Source organism: Neophocaena asiaeorientalis, unplaced genomic scaffold, assembly GCF_003031525.2.
Source record: "Neophocaena asiaeorientalis asiaeorientalis breed wild unplaced genomic scaffold, Neophocaena_asiaeorientalis_V1.1 scaffold379, whole genome shotgun sequence".
Lineage (NCBI taxonomy): Eukaryota > Metazoa > Chordata > Mammalia > Artiodactyla > Phocoenidae > Neophocaena > Neophocaena asiaeorientalis.
The window spans coordinates 966,309-972,806 of NW_020172145.1; positions in this window are offsets into that span (position 1 = coordinate 966,309).

Consider the following 6,498-nt stretch of genomic DNA (forward strand, 5'->3'; position numbering starts at 1 on the left):
TTAGGACCTGCTGTTGCGAAATCCTAGTTTATGTTATGTAGCTGGGTTGCTTTAACCAGAATGAGTTCATTTGCTCAAGTTATTTTTAAAATGTGCCTTTTCCTTAGCATATTAGAGAAGCTCTAGTCTCTTGTTTGTGTGGGTCTAGGTCAGAAAAACAATTCCGAGTCTATTGATGGAAGCCAGAGAAAATGTCTAGCCAAAGTGGCTCAAGGGAGGCTCTCAGCTTTGAACAGAAAAGCCTCTCCTCCCTGAATGCTGAGTTGAAACACTGAGTGCTGGTCCCGGGGCTGAAATCCTTGATGCTTCCAGAACCGAAAAGGTCCTGCAAATGAGTCTCAAACTGATCCTACAGGTGTGTGGGAGGGGGCTTTCAGGTGGATATCCACGTGGCAAGAGACAGCCGCTGCAGCCAGGTGGAGCCTCCACCGTCCAGCAGCAGGGAGACTGCTTGAGGCGGTGGGCTGTAGAGACACAAGCCCTCTACCTCCTCGGGCCACATGGGCTTATTCATCAGACTACCTTGGAAACATCTTTTGTGCGTGCATGGTTTTTCTTTCCTTTTTTTAAAAAATATTTATTCAAGTATAGTTGATTTACAATGTTGTGTTAATTTCTGCTGTACAGCAAGGCGATTCAGTTATATATAAATATGTACATGTTTTTTCATATTTTTTCATTATGGTTTATCACAGGATATTGAATATAGTTCCCCGTGCTATACAGTAGGACCTCGTTGTTTATCCATCCTGTATATAAGAGTTTGCATCTGCTAACCCCAAACTCCCAATCCATCCCTTCCCCTTGGCAACCACAAGTCTCTTCTCTGTATCTGTGTGTTTCTCTTTCACAGATCAGTTCATTTGTGTCATATTTTAGATTCCACATATAAGTGATATCATATGGTATTTGTCTCTTTCTTACTTCACTTAATATGATAATCTCTAGGTCCGTCCATGTTGCTGCAAATGGTATTTTCATTCTTACTTATGGCTGAGTAATATTCATATATTTGTGTGTGTGTGTGTGTGTATATATATATATATATACACCTCATCTTCTTTATCCATTCATCTTTTGATGGATAGTTGTTTCCATGTCTTGGGGCTATTGTGAATAGTGCTGCCATGAACATACGGGTGCATGTATCTTTTAGAGTTATAGTATTGCCCAGATATATGGCCAGGAGACGAATTGCTGGATCATATGGCAACTCTACTTTCAGTTTTTTGAGGAACCTCCATACCGTTTTCCATAGTGGTTGCACCAATTTACATTCCCACCAACAGTGTAGGAGAGTTCCATTTTCCTCCACACTCTTTCTGGAATTTGTTATTTGTAGACTTTTTAAAGATGGCCATTCTGGGGACTTCCCTGGTGGTCTAGTGGGTAAGACTCTGCGCTCCCAGTGCAGGGGGCCCAGGTTCATTCCCTGGTCGGGGAACTAGATCCCACACGCATGCCACAACTAAGTCCGCATGCTGCAACTAAGACCCGGCAGAGCCTAAATAATAAATTAAAGAAAGAAAAGAAAAGAAAAGAAAAAGATGGCCACTCTGACCAGTGTGAGGTAGTACACACATTGTAGTTTTGATTCCTTGCAAACATTTTATTTCACAACTGGTTTTTACATATAACTCTTTAGGACATAGATTCCTACCTTTGAGGGGAATCAGAAACCCCTCTGAGAATCTGATGAAGGCTATGACCCCACCATCCAGAAAAATATACATATGTACAAACTTTTGCTTAAAATGTCAGTGGTACCATTGGGATAACACCCAAGAACTGCCAAGAGGGGTCCATAAATCCTACTGCTTCAGAATTTGGAGAAACTTCCAAACTGAGATTAACGGTATGTGGATACCATTCATTCTTTCAGAACTTGCTGAGTTCCTGTTTCATGGCTGGTACTATGCTGGAAGCTGGGGAACACAAGGATATATAAGACAAGGACTCAACCTCGTGTGTGAAGCTCACAGTCTAATGGAGACACACAAACCCATGATAATGGTGATAATAATGAGTTAAGCGTTATGCTAGGCCTACAGGCACAGAGACCTACAAGAGCCCTGAACGGAGGGCAACTGATTCAACATATACCTAATAAACGCATCAAGTGCCAGGCAATTAGGTGTAACCTAGTGCACAGACATGGTCCTAGCCTCAAGGAGCTTAAAGTCTGGAGGCTCTAAATCCAAACTTGAGGGAAGGGACTGGAAGAACAGGACACCAGCCACAGGAAAATCCTGATGGACAAGTCCATCCAGGTGAAGGGCGTGAGTATTCCCAGCAGCGAGAACAGTCATGAGACTAAGGTGGGTGGGCAAGTACAAACTTCATCAGGGCCCCTGAGTGAGGGGACGCGTGGCGAGAGAGAAGGGTGGAGAGGTTTGCTGTGGTCAGATCCCAAAGGCCCTTGTGCTTCACCCAAGGATGGCAGGCCTTCTATTGTGTCAAAGCTTGTCACGGAGTTTTTTGTTTTTTTTTTTTTGCGGTACGCGGGCCTCTCACTGCTGTGGCCTCTCCCGTTGCGGAGCACAGGCTCCGGACGCGCAGGCTCAGCGGCCACGGCTCACGGGCCCAGCCGCTCCGCGGCACGTGGGATCTTCCCGGACCGGGGCACGAACCCGTGTCCCCTGCATCGGCCGGCGGACTCCCAACCACTGCGCCACCAGGGAAGCCCACGGAGGGTTTTTTAAAGCAAGCGAGTGAGGCCAAAGAGGAGATGATATTAGAAAGATCACTCTGCCTTCTGTGGAGAAAATGGATTGGGGCGGGGGAAGGGCATGGAAAGGAGGGCGGTTAATGGGTGAAAAGATCAGAAGTGGGGAGCTGTTGATTTAACGTGGATGAGAAATAACGGCAGCGGAACTAGAGCGGAGAGATTTGAAACACAGGGTGAAGCGTCCGGATAGTACCTTTCATGGCCTAGAATGACCTTCTCCGTGGGCGACACTCTACTCTGTGCGATCAGGCAGTGATGGGTTCACAGTAATAAAATAATCTGGCTACTAAGGTGGTATCACCTGGAATCACAGCTGTAGAATTGTTGTGGTTTAAGAATCAGAAATGGGAACTTTATATTCAGTTTCTTAATGATGCTGATAATGACACGGATACCACTGACAACAGCTGCAACTAGATTTTATTGTTCACTTGCTCTGTGCCCGTTACCCTTTCAGGCGTTCTGCATGTATCAACCCACTTATTTTTTCAAACAATCCTGTGATGTAGGTTCTTTTATTCCTATGGAATAGAGGAGGATATTGAGGTAGCACGGAGACGTTCAATACCTTGCCCAAGGTCACACAGCGAAGAAGTGGAAAAACAGGGATTTGAGCCTTGAGGTCTGGTTCCAGGACTCACGCTCCTATCAGCTCTACTCTCTGCCTATAATGATAGCTATAGTGTCTTTTCCCATAAAAAATCAGTATGAGCATTAAAAAGGAGTTTTTCAATTTGCTCTGAACACTGTAATCACAAAAAAAGGTTTCCATGCCACTCATGTCCTCTAGAAATGTAGCAGAAGAGGTACATGAAGCAAAATGCTGGGTGTGAACGTTTTTGCAGATTCAGGTTCCAAAGAACAGAAAAGGAGAAAAAACAAACAATGGTGTTTTTAAACAATGAATGCTGTTTTCCTTTAGCCACAAGGGAATTTTAAAACTTGACAAATCCATTCAGCTTTCAAAGCATTCCACATTCCCCACCCACAAGCAAATGCCAGAAGGTGCCAGTTTGAGCCAACTCTGAGCTCAGGAATGATTTTCTAAATACTGGATCAGATTTCTTGAATGTCCACGTTCCACAAATGGATACTTACCACTGTCCTAATGGGTCTGATGAAAACTGCTTAGCAATTTATCAAGCTATTCACTTAAAAAGAACATTTCAGCAAGAGATGAGATAGTGAGACACAAATGCAGAAACAGAAAATGACAGGGTCTTACTACTTTGAAGGGATTGAAAATCACCGCCCTAAGATCTTTGAAATTTTAGAGCTGGGTCATGCATAGGCTGAGTTTTAATGGACTCTCTGAGGGAAAAAAAAGCTTCTGATTACAAAAAGAAAGTAATTTCCTTATTTTGCAAGAACTAATTGTTTTTGGAGAGGACAAAGAAAATAATATTTAATAAACTCATTATATTCATTGAAGTAACTTTTTTAGAAGCACGCCTTGTGCCCAATACCATGCTAGACACTGAGATACAAAAATGAAGACACGTACCTTGTTGTCTAGCCTAGTGGTGGAGAAAGAGAAGCAAAGAAATGGTATAATAGACGCAACAAAAGAATGTACTAAGAAGTTAGAAGTAAGACAGTGAAAAGTGAGGTTAGAGGGATGAACAGAAACCGTGTTGCAAAGATTTGGGACTTAGATTTGTGAGTGATGTACAGCCACTAAACAGAAGTGATCATCGGATTTAATTTTAGAAGGATCATGCTGTTATCAATATGAAGAATGGGTTGCAGAGGGGAGACATCAAAGGCAGGATGAGTTCCAGTCTTCATAAAAATCACCCCACTACATTCTGATACATCCCTTTCTGTTCTCCAATCCATTTCCTCTTATCCCCCAGACACATGATTTAGAAATTATCTAATCTTTTAAAAGTACTATTTAGTTTCCAACTATTTGAGGTTTTCCCAGATATCTGTTATTGATTTCTAATTTATTTCCACTGTGGTCAAGAGAACATACTTTGCAAGACTTGAATCCTTTTATGTTATGGAGACTTGTTTCATGGCTCAGGATGTGGTCTATCTTGGTACACATTCCATGTGTTCTTGAAAAGAATGTGTAATCTACAGTTGTTGGGTATGGCTATGTTCTATAAATGTCATTTTCATCAAGTTGGTTGATAGTCTTGTTCGAGTCTTCTATATCCTTATTAAGATTTTTTTTTCCTGTTAAGTCTTTCATTAAAATTGAGCCTATGCATAATGTAGCTCTAAAATCTGTCTTCTTATTCTATCAAACATTGAAAGAGGTTTCCAAATCTCCAACTATAATTGTAGATTTGTCAATTTCTCCTTATAGTTTTATCAGTTTTTACTTCGAGTATTTTGAAGCTGTTATTAGGTGAACAAGCATTTAGGGTTTTTGTATCCTCGTGCTGAATTGACTCCTTTAGCATTATGAAATAATCTTTATCCCTGATAAAGGGATTGCTCTGAAATCTACTTTGCCTGATTTTCTTAATTTTTTTTTATTGGGGTATAGTTGTCTTACAATGTTGTTAGTTTCTACTGTACAGCGAAGTGGAGTTCCCTGTGCTATACAGCAGGTTCAGATTAGTTATCTATTTTATACATATTAGTGTATATATGTCAATCCCAATCTCCCAATTCATCTCCCCCCACCCCTGCTGCTTTGCCCACTTGGTGTCCATACATTTGCTCTCTACATCTGTCTCTATTTCTGCCCTGCAAACTGGTTCATCTGTACCAGTTTGCCTGCTATTAATATAGCCACTCGTGCTTTCTTCTGATTGGTGTTAATATGGTATATCTTTCTCTACCCTTTTACTTTTAATCTGTCCTTTATTTTCAACATGTGGTTTTTGTTGGTAGCATATAGTTGGGACTTGTTTTTTTTATCCAATCTGACAAGTTCTGCCTTTTAACTGAGGTATTTAGAATATTTATCTTTAAATCTCTTGAAAAGATAATTGGCTGTTTAAGCAAAAATAGTAAGTGTGAAGCTTATAGCATATGTAGATGTAGAATGTGAGGCCCCAACAGCACAAAGGCAAGAAGAGAGAAATAGAAGTTTTTCATTGTAAGGTTCTTAAACTGTACGTCATGTGGTATATCACTTGAATGTAGACGGGTATGTTAAAGATGTATATACCATAACCCTAAAGCAATCACTGAAATAAAAGAGTTACAACTAATAAGCCAACAAAAGCGATAAAAGGGAATCAGGAAAAAATACTCAATCTAAAAGAAAGTAGAAAAAGAAGAAAAAAATAACAAAGAACAAATGGTACAAATAGAAAACAAATAGCAAGATGATAGATTGAATCTAACCATATCAATAATTACATTAAATGTAAATGTTCTAAACACCCTGATTAAATGGTAATGATTGTCAGATTAGGTAAAAGAGCATATGAAACACTCATCAGGTACTGAGCTAAGTACCTTACATAGTCTCATTAAGTCCTCTTTTTTTCTTTTATTTAAATTTATTTTTGGCTGTGCTGGGTCTTTGTTGCTGCACGTGGGCTTTCTCAAGTTGTGGCGAGTGGGGGCTGCTCTTCGTTGCAGTGCGCAGGATTCTCATTGTGATGGCTTCTCTTGTTGCGGAGCATGGGCTCTAGGCACATGGGCTTCGGTAGTTGTGGCATAAGAGCTCAGTAGTTGTGGCTCACAGGCTCTAAAGCACAGGCTTGGTAGTTGTGGCGCACGGGCTTAGTTTCTCTGCAGCACGTGGGATCCTCCCAGACTAGGGCTCAAACATGTGTCCCCTGCATTGGCAGGTGGATTCC